Below are 18,803 nucleotides of genomic sequence, written 5' to 3' on the forward strand. Positions count from 1 at the left end.
CGAAATTGATGAAAAAGAACTCTCTTTTTCACTAGTTTTTCTAAAAGTTTACCTTATGTCAGTTTTAGGGAAACTTTTACGGAATTACAAGAAAAATTTCTAAGCCACCTCCGAGTAACCACTTATGTAAAGTTACATTGTGGTTTAGAACGAGTCCCACTTGAATACCACCAAGAACGTAGACCATCCAACCTTCATACACACCAAGAATGGCTGGGAACTTGTACTTATTGGGAGCAGAAATTACTAAGAAGAGGAAATTCTATCAGAGTTCCCTAAAACCTATTTTCTATCTGAACAAGTGGTAAAATATGTTTGAGCCTCATTCAAAAAAGCAAAATGTTTTAAAAGGATAACTATAAAAAAAAAATTAGGATTAATTTAAAATCTATTTTACTGAGGACTAAGTTTATTTTATTAAAACTAGTACTCGAGGGAGCAAAAATACTCAATTTATTTAATAGTATTACAGACCAGATTAGTTTTTATCCTATATTTTTATGAAATAATTAAATATTTTTTTAGTTTTAACAACTTCATAATTGGTGCTTAAAAACTTCAGTCAATTTACACTATTTGAACATAAATAATTTCCCTAAGATAAGACAAGAAGGCCAATTTGCTTACGACACAAAAAAACCCTGAGAAATCCTGAGATCCGGATTCTTCAAATATTTGAAGATTTCATCCTCTAGGGATCAACTTGAAGAATATCAAATGTCTCAGGATTTTGAGGATTCTAATTATTTGTCAAAAATAAACTTTAGACTAAGAGACTTGGGAAGAAAGCCTGATAATTATTTTGGATTTTCTTCAGATTTGTATACTCTTCTGTTCTCTTGTCAAATAATTTATGATTATTTGATATAAGATGCTAATTCAAGTTCAACGCGTATACCCTAAACCAGACTGCAACAATCTTAAACCTCTTTTAAGAGTTTGGTCCCTTTAAACGTAATGTAAAGTATGTTAAGTACTTTTTATGAAACACAAAAACCGGGCAAATTCCACAGTAATAATTATTAATCATAGACCATAGAATCCCATTAAATCAAACATGTATAAAAAGTAGATAAAACATCTTAAACCTTCCTTCATATTTTCCTGTGAAAAGAATATTATCTAAGAACTGATCAAGTAAATAGAATAAAGTCTTATCGTTAAATAGGGTTTCATTACAGAAGTACTTGTAAGTGTTAATTAGAACACTTAATACAAACCAAACTTCCAATGAAGTCTGCTAAAATTAATGCAAATGGAAATACATTCCACTCCAGACTCAGAGAATATCCAAAAACATCTGGCACAAATGGTCAATTTCTTGTTGTCCAGTGGCTGCTCTCCCCCATTCCAGTTTATATTTAAGAAAGGTAAAAATAAAAGTTTTGCTGTTTTCTTGAATCTGACGTATTATATTATATTCCCATATATACATATATGATCAATATTCCCATGTAATCTACCTAAAGTTTTCAACAGTGGCAATGGAGTTTGCTTATACAACAGGGTTTATTTTGCGCAATTCTTCTGAACTATCTGTGTCTTCATAGCAAATTCTTTATAATTCCTTAGTAAAATCATTGCTCAATTATGCATCTCCTGTGTGGTCTTTGTTTTACCAGGTGCATATTGACAGGATTGAAGCTATACAGAAAGTATACAGAAGCTATACAGTTTCTGAGATATTGTGGGTTTAGGCCTCATATTCCTAGAGAACAGCGGACATATCGGAATATGACGGCAATGGGCAATGTAAGAAGTTTGGAAGATGATCGAAAGTTTTCTGATTTATGCACATTATTTAAACTTATTTCAGGTGACTCTCACTGTTCTGATCTTTTAAGCAGCATCAATTTCCGAATTCCTATAAATCACATCATTTTCACTATAAATAATACTCTTTTCCATATCCCTTACCATCAAACAAACCATAGGTATAATGGTCCTTTGGGCCGTTTTTTCAGAGTGGCAAATGGTATTGATTATGACTTCATTGACATTTCTCTCTCTCAATTCAAATGTCAGTGTCATAGATTAGTTAAATTCAGGTTTAAAATTATTGATCATGATTTCATAGAATGTTATTTTCGAAATGTGATAACATAGTATCTGCCTTTTTATATATTTTGTTAATAACTTTTGTAAAAAAGAGGGGTGATCCCGTTAAAAAAATAAATTCATTAAAAAATTACTTCATGAGTCTTTGCTTCATAAGGTCCTCTCTAGAAGACAGAGCCTAAGTATCAATTTTTCGCTCTTAATAGCACAACAATATGATGGAGACCAGATTCTTTCTTTGCAAAAAAGAGAACTAACTATAGGGATTTCGGTTTCATTAAAGAGATTTGGGAAATGTGATTCTTAGGGTGGATAAGAGTTATATTGCGTTTCTGAGGCTCTTAAAATGTACATGGGGTCGAGTCATCAGCATTAAACATCGTGCATTAAGAGTTACTTCTTTGGTATTAGTTAATATCTTGCATAACTTTATTCGAGAAGCAGAAGTACAAATTGGACAAGAACTTGGAGGCCCTACTTTTCTTAAGTTATACATTCTTAACACTTTACAGACCATTGTGATGCAAAGATACGCAATTTCGTGTTAGCTTCAATCTTAAAGATGCAACTGATATGGCTAAGCCGATGAATGCATCTCTTCAACATGTTTATTTACGAATCATGAAACAGTGTAAAAATAAATGAATTTATGTCGGCAGTTATGTTTTTTTTGTTTCAAATAGCCAATGAGCCGAACAAAATTTTGAATTCAAAATAGCTGATGATAATATCTCAACAGTAAATGAGTATTAAAATTTAGGCGTGTTGGTTGAAACTAATCTTAGATTTAGAAAACATGTAGAAAAAATTGTTCATTATTTCATTAAGGCAATTATTTAAAATAAATATATTTTAAATGTATCCTTAAATAAACGAGTTTGTGAGTCATTGGTTCTTTTTTATAGCATCTATACAAGTATAGTTTAGTGACCATATCTTGATTTTCAGTCAAAGAATCCCTTGCAAAGAATTTAAAGCTCATGTATCTGTCTTATTTTTAATCTTAACATGAAAGATCAGATCTCGCATTTTTTTGTTAATCTTAATTGGTTAAATATGGAGGATTGACTAAAGCTGCACATAGCTTGCTTCTTGCACAAACTTTTAGAAACACGGTGTCCGGTGTAACTTCTATACGTTTAGATCTGCAACGCATAGTCTCGATACTCGATACAATAACCTAACATATGCCACGTCATCACACTGTCCTTTTCAAACGGTCATTCTCTTACGTTGGAGCTAGCCTATTTAATACTATAAATAAGCATCTAAGTTTTGCTACTTCTAAATTTTCGTCCAAATATAAGCTAAAAAAATATTTTTAGCCAAGCTCCTTATTGTAGATATGTTTTTTTTTGTTGCCTAGTTTTTTTTTCTGGGTACCTACTTTGTTATTATTTTTGTTAATTTTTCTTTAGTTACTACAAAATGACTGTATTCTTTTTTAAATTGGTAACTGTGACCAGTTTTTATTACCTGTTAATCTGTATTTATATTTTTGAAATTCTTAATCTGTAGTAAAATTTGTACTGCGAATAATAGAACAAAGGAAATTTGGCGCATAGTGAATCACTTAAGAGGGAATCGAAATGACAAGGGTAATTATAGGAGCGATATGGATCCGGATAAACTCAATAACTTTTATTGCAAAATTGCTGAGAATTTGGGAAAAAATATATGTTCCGATACTGATCCTTTGTCATTTTTAAGGAATGTGTCTGTACGAGATTCATTTTGTTTGTATCACACTGACGTAAACGAAATAAAAAAAAATAGTTTCAATTAAAAACAAACGCTCGGCAGGTATTGATGGCATTTCAGTCGAGTTATATATGAATCTTCCAGATGCTGTACTCTTTTTAAGGGCGGTGACACTAATGACCCTTCCTGTTATCGGCCGATCTCAATGCTTCCAACTTTATCAAAAATAATCGAAAAAATTGTCATTGTGTTCAAAATTAGAATGACTTAATTTCTTGAAAAGCAAAATTTATTAAATAACAACCAGTTGGCTTTTCGGGACGGAAAGAGGACTGGTAATGCAGTTTTTAATCTTTTGGAGAAACTTTATTTAGACTTAAACAGGGAAGTGATGGCTGCGGCGGTATTTTATGATTTTTCCAAGGCCTTTGATTGTGTGGATCGTAAAATATTGCTGCAAAAGCTACGTTGCTATGGATTTAGAGGCTGTGCTTTGATGTGGCTTGAGTCATATCTAGCAAATAGAAGACAGGTGGTTAACGCAGTACTTCATCTGTGCACAATATCGATCGGGATGCTTCTTCAAGGATCGGTTCTTGGTCCTTTATTGTTTCTCATTTACATCAACGACAACGTTTTTATTGACTCAAAATTTAAATTTAAGAACATTGTTGAAGTGGAAGATTGCCTCTGCTTGTTATGCTCTTAGAGTAGTCCACATTGAGGTTGGTATAGAGGTAGCCAGAAGTGTGTACTTTGCTCTAGTAGAGTCCCACTTAAGATATGGAATTCAATTTTGCGGCTTTGCTGGGCAGGGTCTGGTTCAATCACTTTTTGCCTTACAGAAGCGTGCTGTGAAATATTTGTGTGTAGCAGGCTTTAGAGACCACTGCAGGCCGCTATTTGTTAGGGAGCGAATACTCACATTAACTTGCATTTTCATACTGATGACGGTAGAAATGATTCATAAAAAATACAAAAGTACTAATGAGCCCAACATATATCTCATAAGATTTAATACTACCAATCTACGTATAAGCACCCCAAAGACTACGCTTACAAAATACTCAATTATAAATTAATAATTAATTAATTGTAATATTTAATTATTAATTAATTGTATGTATATGAGGGTAATAAAATGTATAATCATTTGCCCCTGGAATGCAAAGTTATTTAGCTGTTCTGTCTTGATTTATTAATTAAAAAAGCATATTACTGCCTAGAAGAGTTTTATAGAGATGTTTTGTAAGTCTTGAATATTTGACATAGTTTTTTTTTATTAGATCTTTTAACCTACCTGCATGTTAAATTTTATTTATTATTGTCCATTAGTTTTCTTTTTGGTTGACATATTGTTACTTTATACTAAAACCTTTTTTTAACGACTTTCGTTTCTTTTTTTTCTTTTTTACTGTATCCATGATATTTTGTCTTAACTGTATCATTATATATTTTTTTCTGTATTATTATATTTTTGCTTTGTTCATAACAATGTTGAAAACAATAAAGCACATTTGATTTGATTGTTTTGTACATGTAGGTTAGTAATGATGTGTAATGTGATTACTATATGCTTCGTTAAGCAAACCGCTATGCTACTCTTCGGCGAGGTTAAAATAAGAAACCCTCCTTTTTTACTTTATATACTATTTTATTAGAATTAAAAATAAAGATAAATTTGTGATCCATTTATTCTATAAATTACAAAAAAACTGTTCCAAAAATTCATAATTAAGATCTGCTGAATGTCGAATGTGGGATGAATGTTCTTATTGTTATATTAATTACTTTGTTTAAATATACCTTAAACAAACATATCATTGGATTTACATTTTTGTGGTTTAAATAATAAAAAATTATTTATAAAATCACATGTTAATATTTCCTTTATCACGCCAAGTAAAAGTAAAAAATGTTTATCCGAGAGAAAATCGTTGAAGGTAGTTATCCAGATTATCGGTCCAGGATCCAGCAGGATGCTGGCGACCGACGACTGGCGCCGCGTTAGAGGAAAATGACGGCAGGAAATATCGAGGCGCCCGCCAGACGGCCTTCTCCATGCTGGAGATGCTGATGCAGTGCATGGCCATGGAGAAATAGATTTTACGAAAAAAAAACATGGATGGATATACTGCATCGTCTATTCTTTGTAACCTTGAGAAGTAGTGTGTGGGTTAACATGATGTTATTTTTAAACTTATATTTTATACCTTATTATCTATAATGATTAAATCATCTAATTACCGCGGAAGTGGTAAACTATACGAGACTTTTCCATTAACCATTTCCAGTTTATTGGATAAGAGCAATTACAAGGGATGCTATCGACTCTCTGCCCTTAAGAAATAAATAATGAAATTGGTCATAAAATGGTCTGGAATTTGCTACTAAAAGTAATTATGTCATTTCCGTCACGGTTTTATTTCGCCGAATAATACTAAGAAAATAGTCGTATTTCTCGGTAATTCAATTTTTGGCAACCGGTTCACTATTTATAATATCTGGAGTAAATGGTGACTCACCATTAGTAAAAACCAAAAATAGATATTTGAAAATGTAAGAAATTTAAATTTGTATTGGTTTCACCAATTCCATTCAATTTTTGATTGATTTTTTTGAGTTATCCCATCAATGAATTATTGAAATGTGACTAAAAATTACAATTTTCTAAATAAAGCACTTACTAAAATAATCATTAATTTCAGTTTTTTTCTGACATATGACAAAGTATCTCACAATTAAAATGATAATTTCATTGCCACATATACAGGCCCCGACACTTCCTAAATGCTCCTCTCCTAATAATATATATAATAAAATGTGGAAACTCAGTATACAAGCCTATAAACGTACCATTGGCAAGCAACTTTGTGAACAACATTTTGTTTGGATAATAAAGCTATTTCTTGAATTTAAAAAGTATTCCAGGGAGGTGTCAAACTAGTCCTAATTGCATTAAACGTTAATTGTTATATTTCCTTCAATTTGTACTTATCGCGATTTAGAACTGCTAATGAAATGAAAGACCTGAGTACGAACGTGGATATTACTCAATAGACATTTACTCTCCTTCATTCAGTATGGTGTGTTTTATAATATATGTGTAAATAAAGGACAAAAGAAGAATTTCCAAATTTTATGATAAAAAACCATATTGCCAACAAGTTAAAGTATTCTAGAGTATTGATATTGAAACAAGCTCCTTAAGTAATTTAATATTAATTAATTATTGGGAACAAAAGTGAATATAACAGAGATTATTACACTTTTTGAGATTTTTACATTTCACATAAGCAAGTATACACCAATTTCTGATAAATGAATTAAAAATTATTGACTGGATTCCAATGAGTGAAACTTGGAAAATGCACTTGTTAATCTTTACACATAAATTCTTGACCAGGTACTCTGTTACATAAGGAAGAAGCTTGAATTATGTGCTAATTTACATTGGCTACCCTTACTTCCTCAGCCTTTAGATCCTCTAGAGTTTAAAACTTCAATTTTTCAATTTCTTTTCATATATCAAGTTTTCCTGTCAGATTCCAAAAAAGTCACCCAGTGATAAATTATCCAGGTGTTTCTCACTGGTCATTGCACCAAAGTATAAATAGCAGTTTAAGACAGGGCCCCAATAAGATGTTTTTGTTAATAAAATTTTTATTCTTTATTTGATATCATTTTATAAGATGTACTCTTTTAATTATTTTTTAGTTTTTACTTTACAATTTCATGTAATTTTATTTTTTTGTTGATAAAATTATTGCATCATATTTTAAGAAGTTTTTGATGTAGATAAATATTAATTTTAGGTAATAATATTAAAAGGATTTATGTCTAGTCTTATCCAACATTTACAAATTTGGTGACAAAATGGCGGATAATGCTTACTTGCTTATTAACGATAATACATTTATATCTAGATCTATATGATTCCACTTGAAATGATGTTTAGCTTTTCATAAAAATTTTTAAAGTGAGCAAATTTTCTGCAAATCCCCATCCATCAACAATCCTTTATCATCAAAGGTGCCATTGGCAGTCTTTCAGTGGTACCTTTTACAAACCACAAAATAGAATACTGGTAGAGGCAACTATATTCTCGTCTGCCAACTTGTATCATCAACAATCTGAGAGCTTGCTTCTAAAAAAATTATTAGAAATTTCCTCAGCTTATTTCTAGTTTTTTTCTTTTATCATAATTAAATTGAAGTGTATATGTAGACTTAAAATATGCATTTGAGACTATTGACAGGGGTATACTCGTACAGACACTTAGTTTTTTACACACATCTGCTTAAAGGATTTTTTTAAAACTTAGATTTCATTCAACTAAGGTTAAGCATATTCTGTTATCTGCAAGGGAAAGTGTGTGGGGTGTACCACAAGGGAGTTTATTGGGACCTCTGAGGTTTGTTATTTATGTTAATGACATGCAAACATGTGTAACCAACCAACATATTTAACCGATTAATTTGTGAATGACACTCTGTTTCTCATACAGATTTCGGGAAAATTACCACCACCATAAATAAAGAACTTCAATTGATGTATGAATGGCTTAGTTAAAATAAATTGAAATTAACTATCCTAAAGACAAAATGTATGGTGATTGGTATAGTGATAAGCCAGTAACAGAAAACACACTCTAGAAAATACACTCAAAAAAGAACGGTCTGGGTGCCAGGTTAATTTCTAATTATACTTACAACCACATCTCCAGTAAAAAAGTATTAACATAAAACTAAACCTATGTAACAATTAAATAACAAGACGAAAGTATTCATCAGTTCTGTAGTAAACCTTCTTAACTCCTATCCTAAATAACTTATAAGATTCTTCTTTCTAAGCAACAGCTGAAGATGGTCTTCTCACTGTGGTACATGACAGTCTTGGCTTAAAGGCATTGTGGGTATTTGTAATTTTATAATAAATGATGTACATCTATTGAGTGAACGATTAAATAATATTTTCGTGCATTAAAGAAGCAAGAATCTGAAGTATAAAAATCGATGGGAGTGATAATATTTTGTAAACTGGTGAAGACAAATATCTTATGGCATTCTTTTGCAATACAAACACTGAATTGAATAAGTAGGCGGAAGAGTTTTTCCAAAAACAAACACCATACCTTAGGTGTGGCTCAACCAGCTTAATAAGCATCCTTGCCCTCTGTTATATTTAAGCTATTTCTAATCACTCTCATTGCTCTGTGGTTTGGGATATAAGATTAGTATAAATAAATGTGATATTAATTTGGTTCTAGCATTAAATACTGGAAGAAAATTGAATTTTTCTGTCAGATGTCTAAATTTTTATCTCAGTGGGCTGTTTATTTATAATAGTATTATTAATTAATTAATAAATTGTGATTTCGTTCAGAACATGCTGCATGTCTTACAGTGGCTTAACATCAAGAACTTTAATAAGAGAATAACATTCTAATTTATCAATGACTTACAGAAGACGTATTTGATATCATATCTTGCAACTCAGGAAAAACTGAAATCTGCATGAACACACTTTACCATCAAACCAATATTTTAATATTTCAATGATAAGAACAACTGCATTGCAAAAATGATTGTTTTATAATGGAAATTGCTCATACAACTGTCTACCTAAATGGGTTAAATGTGGAAGGACTTTGGAGGCTTTGGGAGTCTCAATACATGCTTAAAAATTTAAACTAGTCTTAATATTTTTATTAATAAATTCATTGTGTCGAAATTAGTTTTAAGGCACAGAATAAATATCATTTATTTATTATTTTTATTATAGTGCGCCCTTTATTCCCTACTTTTCTTTCCTGTACCATCATATATATCATAGTCTGCTTCTCATTGCTAAATTAAGTAAATATAATTTGAGTGTCTCTAGTATATTATTGATAAAAAACTACCTATCTGCCAGAGGGTGAGATTTGCGGGTGTTAAGTCAGAGAGAGAATGTTTGTGCATAGGAGTTCCATAGGGCTCCATGTTGGTCCCTTTACTATTGATGATTATCCACTATCATGTAAAACTGCACATTTCACTCTCTTTGCTGATCACAATACAACACTATCCTACAGTAAAGATTTGGTAACAGTGGTAGGTTCCTGGGTCTCAGTATTGGAGGAAGAGCAATGGTTCCATTCAAATAGGTTGTTTCTTAATGTAGGCAAAACCCAGTCCTTTCTGTTTTTAACCAGAGATATTCCTAATGAAGTGGAAAATGCATCCAGTGCTAAATTTTTGGGTATTCTGTAGGATCCTGGTCTAGTCTGGGATGCTCATACCACTGCTTTATAGGCAAAGCTCTCAAGCAACACATTTTTGCTTTGTGGACTTTTATCCTGTGTTTCCATTCTCATTTTATAACAGGAATATTTTTCTTTGTTCATTCTCACATCTCTTATGCCATGCTTGCTCGGGGCCATAGTGGAGGAGCAAAGGATGTTTTCAGACTAGAGAGAGGGGCTGTTTGTATTGTAACAGGTTTGTCATACAGAGCAGATTGTAGACAGATTTTTTAAGATTTAGAAATATTAACATTATTCTATCAGTATATTTATGCCAATCTTATTTCTGTAAAATGCAATATGCACACTTTTCAATTTCATGAAAATATTCATAATATCAAGACACACTATAGAGTTCCCAGGAGGAATTTTGTTTACGGTGATGCAATTTTATAGGTTCCTGTTAAAAATAAATATATGTTCTTGCCAAGGTTCTTACTGTAGTATTTTAAATCTATACATATAATTATTATTATATCACATGTAGCATTATATTTATCTATGAATTTTATGTTTTATCTGATTTGACTTATGTAAATACTTTCTTTATTAATATCATGTATATGATGAAGCTCAGAGGGTATTGGACTTTAAAACACTGAGACAAAGGAAAGTTCATGCATATTTGGTTGTTTTATACAAATTAGTTAATTGTCAAATATTCTGCTCTCTCCTGTCAAAAGAACACTTACAATTATTAATTTGAATGATATTGAAGTCTTGGGCATATCTTTATCCAACTTTAAGACAGATTAAAGACATCAATTTAATTACAGGATTGGTTTATTACTATTATAATTTGTTTTTTTTTAAGTTGTAGGTAGAAGTGTTATATTAAATATATAAATATTTAGGATATTATGAACAATTTTACATATTATTAGGTCAACACTGGGTAATTTAGGGTTCTTGTCATTGTTTTTGTAATTGTTTTAAATATGTATATACCTAGTCATAATTTCATGTTGAGTATATTGTTATCTATACAGAATTTTGTTATATATATTTTTCTTTTATTATTATTATTATTATTATTGTTTTTTTTTAAGTGTTAAAATAAGGGTTAGGCAAAAATATATTGTTTAGATTACTATTTATTTTTTGTAATGGGTTGATCCGGTAAATAAATACAAATCAATAAACTGAACTGAATTGAATACACATTTTCGGTCATTTAAATTCAGGTTACTTAGGAAGGTTACTTAGTATGTATCCTTTTAATTTTAAAGCTTGTTTCTCAATAATGCTTTTGAATTATATTTAATTCATATTCAGGGCTCGAATAAACATGGATATTAAAAAACGTAGATATATTAGTATAGGGAGAGTAACATACAGAGGATAATATTTATTTATTTCTCTTCCAACGAGCAATTGCCCAATTTACAAAAATATAAAACATTTTACAAGAGAAGAAAAACTTAACCTACACTACACATTGCACAAAAATCATAATAATACCTAATAAAAACCTTAGAAATAGATATGGTACAATTTGACTTAAATATTTTCCCATGACAGAATAAATTCACAGAACATTGGCTTTTAACAGTCTTAAAAATTCTATTCTATTAGTAAAACAATCCAACTGATCCGAGTACTGGTTAGCAAGTTTGCCTGTCCTGGGAATAAAGGAATTATTTCCATAATTGGTTTGGTGGGATGGAATATGGAAGTCCGACGGGTCTGCCTATAAGGAACATGTAGACCAATTTTACCAAGTATATCTGGCCAGCAAGATCCAGAATGGAGAATGTCATAGAAGATTGACAGGTCACAATATTTATGATGGGTTTGGAGAGTATGGATATTAAGTACAGACTCAAACTCATGGTAGATAATAGGAAGTGGAACATTCCTTTTGAATGCAATGTATCTTAAAAATTTGTGCCGAACCTATTCAATCATCTGATTGTGATTGTTTTAATGAGGTGTCCACATACATGAACATCTATACTATAATCTAGGTGAGGAACAACCTCATCTATAATCTAGGTGAGGATGAACTAGTGCACAGTAAAGAAGCTTAATAGAAGCAATGCCCTGGAAATCTCTGGTGCACCTCTTAATAAAACCCAGCATTTGCATAGCCTTTAATACAGTTGTTGTGACATGAAGAGAAAAATTTAACTGGGAGTCCAAAATACCAAGGTCTTTTATACACTAGATAACACCCCCAGAGGGGTTTCACTAATAGTATAAATTATATATCATAAAATATATATAAAATTGTCAACTAGAAAAATGGTGTATCTATATTATTTATTCATTCATCATATACTACATTCATATATACCAGATGACACAGGAAAAAGGGAATACTTAATAACTATTTTACTCTTCAAGATAAACAAATGAAATCTGGTATATTAATGGAATTATTATAAGAGGATTTTTTGACATATCTGTTCAGTTCTTTTCCATCACTTCCTGTTTAACTGGAAGTGACACTAACTTTCTTATTTTAAATGAGACACTTGATATATTATTATACATTTCAATAGAAAATAATATTCTGAGAACAATGATATTGCATTTGCTGTTTTATACTTTTTGATATGATTATTTTTAAAATCAGTGGATAAATAAGCCCATGAGAAAAAAAAATTAAGTAACATAAAGAAATGCATTTAATTAATAGAAATAGCATATAAGGCTTTGATTTCTTGACTAGGAGGCTGTGTTTTGAGGTGTTCTTGAATTACTTCTCAATTGACATAATACATGACATCTTGTCAAGTTCAATTATTATTTGTCATTCAAATAAATTTGCCACTTTTTGTTTGTTGAAAGAATTTTAGTGTTTACTAATATCTCAAATGTTTACTGTCATATTTCTGAAAAACTGCATTTCAAAAGTGGTTGTTCATGTGTTTTGTATTGTCGATTTCTCGGCCTCTTCATTGATGAGAGTTTAAGGTTTGACAACCACGTTTTGGGCCTCGCTGCTAAACTTTCTTCTGGTTGTTTTGAAGTCAGGGTTGCCAGGCCTGAGTTGGGGGGGGGTTGTTTGCTCGTTCAGTTTATTTCGCCTTAATAGACTCTCATATCCGTTATGGGTTGCCATTTTGGGGATTGTGCTCCAAGGGACTCCTTAACATAATTTTTACTATTCAGAAGAAAGCATTAAGGTATCTGTGTGGTGTTGGTCTGAGAGTCTCTTGTAAACCTCTTTTTGTAGCTGAAAGAATTTTAACAGTTTTCTCACTCTTTATATTGGAAAACTGCAACACTTATACATAAGTCCGTAAGTCCACCATCCTGTACCAGTCATAATACTCGTCAAGTGGGCAACTTATCTCTTCCAATCCCCACCTCCTCACTTACGAGAAACTCTCTTATATTTATTAGTCGTAAAATATTTAATCATGTTCCTTTTTCGATTAGGACTGTTACAGACCTTAAAAAGTTTAGGAGAGAACTAAAGAAATTAATCTTACCAAAGGCTTACTACAGCATTGAAGAGTATTTTAACGATTCATTTTAATATTTAAAATTATTTGGTTTTGTCTTTGTTTATATAAAATATGCTTCTATGTACAATCAAAATCGATTCTGTATTCTGTTTTTGTCCTGTATAACCAAATAAATACTTGTATTATAAATTCTAGGATTAGGAAGCTTTTAGCATAAGTTTGTAAACTTGGCAAATAAAGTATATTTTGACTTTGACTTGACTCATAATAACATACTATTTAAAAAATAAAATAAATGCCAAAAATACTGGAAATTTTAAACAGAGGTGTAAAAAATTTAAGTAATGAAACACAATGAATATTATTTTTTCTGTGATTACTTCATTAAAAATTAAATTCATGGAACCCTATTTCAACATTTAAAAAATTGATTTCTTTCATGAGTATAAAACCAAAAGTCGCAAAAGCGGTATCATTGTTCTCAGAATATTATTTTCTATCAAAATATGTACCTCATAATATAACAATTGTCCTATTTAGGGCCAAATTACGGACCAGCTGGTAAAGTACCTGTGTGTTATCAGGCAGATAAATTCTATCCTCTCGGTAAAACTACCAATAGCTGTAGGAGGAATTATGAACCAAATTTTAACCTGTTGTTAAGTAGCAGAAGGTTTACAGTTTGGCAACAACATAATTGTTGTGGCCGGTACAATAATTAATACTATACTATAATACTTAAGAAAAAAAGAAAGATTAGGGTTATGAACATCCAGTCCAGAGAAAATAAATAAAATAAACAAAAATAATGGAAGTGTTTGGTTTTTAATTTGTGATAATAGTTATAGGTACTTGGATACTTGTTTGGTGCCAAATCCGATATTATTTCTGTTAGTACTAGTATTTATACATATTTGCATTTTTGCTAATTGTTTCTAAGTATCCCACTAGACATTTGGCAGAAATGGAATAATATTGATGCCAATTTAAATTTCGAAATGTCTAAATTTAAGTTATTGACTTTATCTGATGCTCAAAAAATAATTAATAAACTTGACAATAAATGTTCAATACATGAAATACTAAACTCAAAAATTTTAAAATCTTTATTTGAAACTATTGGTCATGTTATATTGAATTTATTCAATACATCTCTTAGCTCTGGTGAAATCCCTGAAAAACTAAAATCTAGCACAATTATTCCAATTCCAAAGGTCAATAATACAATAAATGCCAGTGAATTTAGACCAATAAATACTTTACCTCCTATTGAAAAAGTTATAGAAATGGCAGTATATGATCAAATCTTGGAACATATTACAAGTAATAAAATTTTGATGACTAATCAATCAGGTTTTCGTCGTGGGCATTCATGCGAATCGGCCCTTCAATTGACCTTATCTAAAATAAAAACTGATCTTGATAATAATAAATATGTGGTTGGGGTGTTCTTGGACTTAAGGACAAACTGAGACAAAATGAACACAAAAATGAAACTATTGACAGGGACATATTATTACAAAAATTAAAGAACTATGACTTTGCTGGTATTGTTTATAACTGGTTTGTTGACTATCTAAGTAATCGAAAACAGAGAGTAAGGTTTAATGGAAATGAGTCTACTGAACTAAATAACAATATGGGAGTACCTCAAGGAAGTGTTTTGGGACCTCTTCTATTTATATTGTATATGAATGATATTGGGCTTTTTGTAAATTGTGAATTTATAAACCTTTTTGCTGATGACACATTTTTGGCATGTAGTGATACAAGTCTTAACAGAGCAGTAGATAAAATGAATGGGGTATTGTCACAGATATCATTATATTTAAATATTAATAAGTTAAAGTTAAATGTGGCGAAAACTAAAGCAATAATATTTACATCTAAGTATAAATATCGGAAAATTGTGGATATTAGTCCTCAATTATTAATTAACAATGAACAAATTGAATTTGTAACATGTATGAAATATTTAGGTCTGCAACTTGATAATATGCTTAACTTTAAAACTCATTGTGATTACATTGAAAAGAAAATTGCAAAAAAAATATTCTTTTTTAGTAGAAATTCAACAAGTCTATCTTATCAATCTAAATTAATGGTTTATAATACTATCATTCAACCACATTTTGACTTTTGTGCCTCAGTGCAGTATTTATTTAATATAAACCAGACTAACAGACTTCAGAATCAGGGCATGAGGGTGATATTAAATGCACACCGCCTTACACCAATATCCTTTATGCTCAACACTCTAAATTGGTTTTCTGTTGAGAGAAGGTTTTGCTTTCTTTCTATGATTTTTATATATAGGATTGTAAATAATTTAGCGCCACCTTATTTCAAACAGTTCATTACTTTTAATAGAAATGTCCATGATTACCCTACAAGAAATAGTGATGATATTTTTATTCCAATAGCAAATTTTAGAAGTACTATGAATTCTTTGTTTTTTAAGGTTTTTCAAAAATATAATAGTCTTCCTCGAGAAATAAAGGAATCACAATCTCTTGATCGGTTTAAAACTGTTCTAAAGAATTATATGAATAATATAAATTAGTTTGAATAATATAAATTAATTTGGAAATTGGCGAATTAGGGCAATAAACTAATGTGGTTGGTGGAAATTCATTTATTTGTTCGTTTTTCTTTCAAGAGGGTGAAATTGTGCTTATTATTTTTTTTTGTTTATTTTTTTTTTGTTACCTAGTTAAGTTACTTATTTAGTATAGTTTTGTTTTTATGTATATTGGATGTACCTACTTAATAAAGATATATTTCATTTCATTTGCCAGTGAATCACAGTACACAGCTTTTTAGAAACTGTATACAGTACAGCAAATTTGGTAGAATTTGAATCAATTTTTTTTACATAATTTTTTTAGAGGATGTCTCAATAACCTGATAAAAAAAAGAGGTCAGTAAATTTTTCTGAAAAAGAAAAATCTAGTAAGTCAATATGCGGGTACAATTGAATCAAAAAAGACTGATGCAACATCTTGGAAAGAAAAAGATCAGGCCTGGGAAAAATTGACAGCACAGTTTAATGTAAAAAACCCTGTGTCAGGGGTGGTTCGAACCCTAAATAATCTTCAAACAAAGTATGAGGGTATAAAAAAAGATCTAAGAAAAAGTAAAAAAAAAAGTAGCCAAGAACAAACAGGAAATATTTAAAACTGGTGGCGGTAATGCAACCATAACACCTCTTACCACCTATGAGGAAATAATTTACAAGTTAATAACACTGAGTGTTGAGGGACTGCCTTCAAGATGATGATAGTGAGTGACAGAATGTGGTGGCTCGAATTTTCATATGGGATTTCTTAGATGTATGTTTTTGTTTCATTTCTCAGTCACATAACAGTGGCATAGCCAGCAAAGAGAGGCAGGTGAGGGAAGGGTGTAACCTTAAGTCGGGCATTATCATATTAAATAAAGAGATATTTAACTAGATGAAAAACAACAAAGTACTCATACAGATTAAGAAAAAAAATTAGAATATTATACACAAACTTCTTGAGTTCTTGCAAAACTATGCAAGCTCCACCTCTTTGAAAATTTGAGGATAACTTTTCCAGACACTTTACCAGCCAATCCATAATTTGGCCCTTAAAAAAAAAGAGTTTGCGTCACTTCCTGTTAAATCAGAGGTGACAAAAAATAACAGAATATGTCAAAAGATGCTCTTATAGCTGTTCTATTGATATACCAAATTTAATAAGTTTATCTTAAAAAGTTATGAAGTGTTCCTCTTTTCCTGTGTCACCCAATATATTTTCTAATGGGATAAAATTTCTAAGTTTTGTTTTTGCATAATATAAAAATCTCTTCCTAGGGTGTGCTATTTTCTTTAGGTTGTACATACAATGAAAGTTTATTGATTTAAAACTAATGCTTAAGTGACTTATTTTAACCTATTTTATGTTTCTTTCTAATGGGAGTGTTTACCCCCTGAGTAGACTGGTATGTTTGTAATAATGACTTTAATGATATTTATACATAAATGTAATTGTATATAACAGGAACAAAGTAGGATGCTTATGGTTTCTATTTGTAAATAGGTCAAAGACCTCGAGTGAACACCGCGCCGCCCCTGGTTTAAATCACCCCCTTGACATCCCTACTACTGTGGTGGCGAACATAAACACAAGGGACCGGCGGAACTATCGATTTCCACCCCAGAAGAAAATCGAAGGGATCCCCCAGGCCCTAAAAAAAACAATCGATTTTCCGGCAACCATTTTGGATTTTCTTTTTTAAAATAACTTTTGTTTTTAACCAAACGTAAACAACGCTATCATGGCAACGTAGGGAAATGTCAAGTTTTTATTTACGTTTCGAGTTGTGTCTGTGTGTGTATAACCTTTTTCCTTAATAGGAATTTTCATTATTTTGTTATAAATCAAATAAAATTAGTGGGAAACTGGATAAAAAAGGATGTGGTCTAATAACAGGTGAATCAACCAAGGAAATCCTAGCAGAAACAAACAAAATCGCTATAAATAAACCTTTGGGAGAGAACATCTGATCAATAAATCGATCTTTTAATTAGAAATATGCGGCCTAGGGCGGTGAAATTTAACACGAAAAATTATCAAAAGTTAGGGAAACCTTTACTATACCTTTTGTAGTAATCCAAGGGTCACATATCTAAAAAAACACACACTTTTCACGCAAACTTTGGGCGAGTTTCACGCCCAGTCGGTCTTGCACTATGACTGCCAAATGGAAGCGACGTTGCCGCACTTATTCAGATTAAACCTCTCTATTTTCCTGGAGTACATTTGATAGAGGGTTTATGCGGTTGATATACATATGGATGGATTGCATTTGCATAATAAATATTTTATTTTATATTGTGGTTATCTAAAAACCTAGACATTTTTAAACCTTTAGTCATGGTTTCGATATTATTATCATATTATAGCAAATAATTATTAATTAATTTAATTTAAACCTTTGTTGGAATACCTATTCGTATTATGATTCATTTTTTATTAATGAATCCTGTATAAGATATCTAGGTACAATGCATTCATAAAAAATACCGTTTAATTACCATCTCAATAAACATTTGCCGCAACTTATAGTAACATACAAGATATATAAGGGTTGTATAAAGGTAACAAAGATATATAAGCAAGTTTTGGGGTTTTATAAAATTTCTCTAGTAATATTTTATGTTTATAGTGTTACTATAACCTACAGATATATAATGGGGTGATATAGCGTTTTCCATCACTAATTTATAAAACTTTTATTAACCGTTACTCATGGTAATTTTAAAGAGTTTATATAAGGTTTGCCGTAACCGTATTTATATAACTCGATTACCTTAG

General features: G+C 30.7%; 1 protein-coding gene across 3 annotated transcripts in view; it reads right to left on the bottom strand.

Moving 5' to 3' along the window:
* The window catches only part of LOC126735790 (talin-1), a 114,406-nt gene extending 96,174 nt beyond the window's left edge, over nucleotides 1-18,232 (bottom strand). For all 3 annotated transcript variants that reach the window (XM_050439897.1, XM_050439896.1, XM_050439899.1), the window contains exon 1: nucleotides 18,087-18,232. The gene's annotated coding sequence lies outside the window, so the exon portion shown is untranslated. The remainder of the gene's footprint in view (nucleotides 1-18,086) is intronic.
* Between the last annotated feature and the right edge of the window lie 571 nt (nucleotides 18,233-18,803).

Source organism: Anthonomus grandis, chromosome 4, assembly GCF_022605725.1.
Source record: "Anthonomus grandis grandis chromosome 4, icAntGran1.3, whole genome shotgun sequence".
Classification (NCBI taxonomy): domain Eukaryota; kingdom Metazoa; phylum Arthropoda; class Insecta; order Coleoptera; family Curculionidae; genus Anthonomus; species Anthonomus grandis.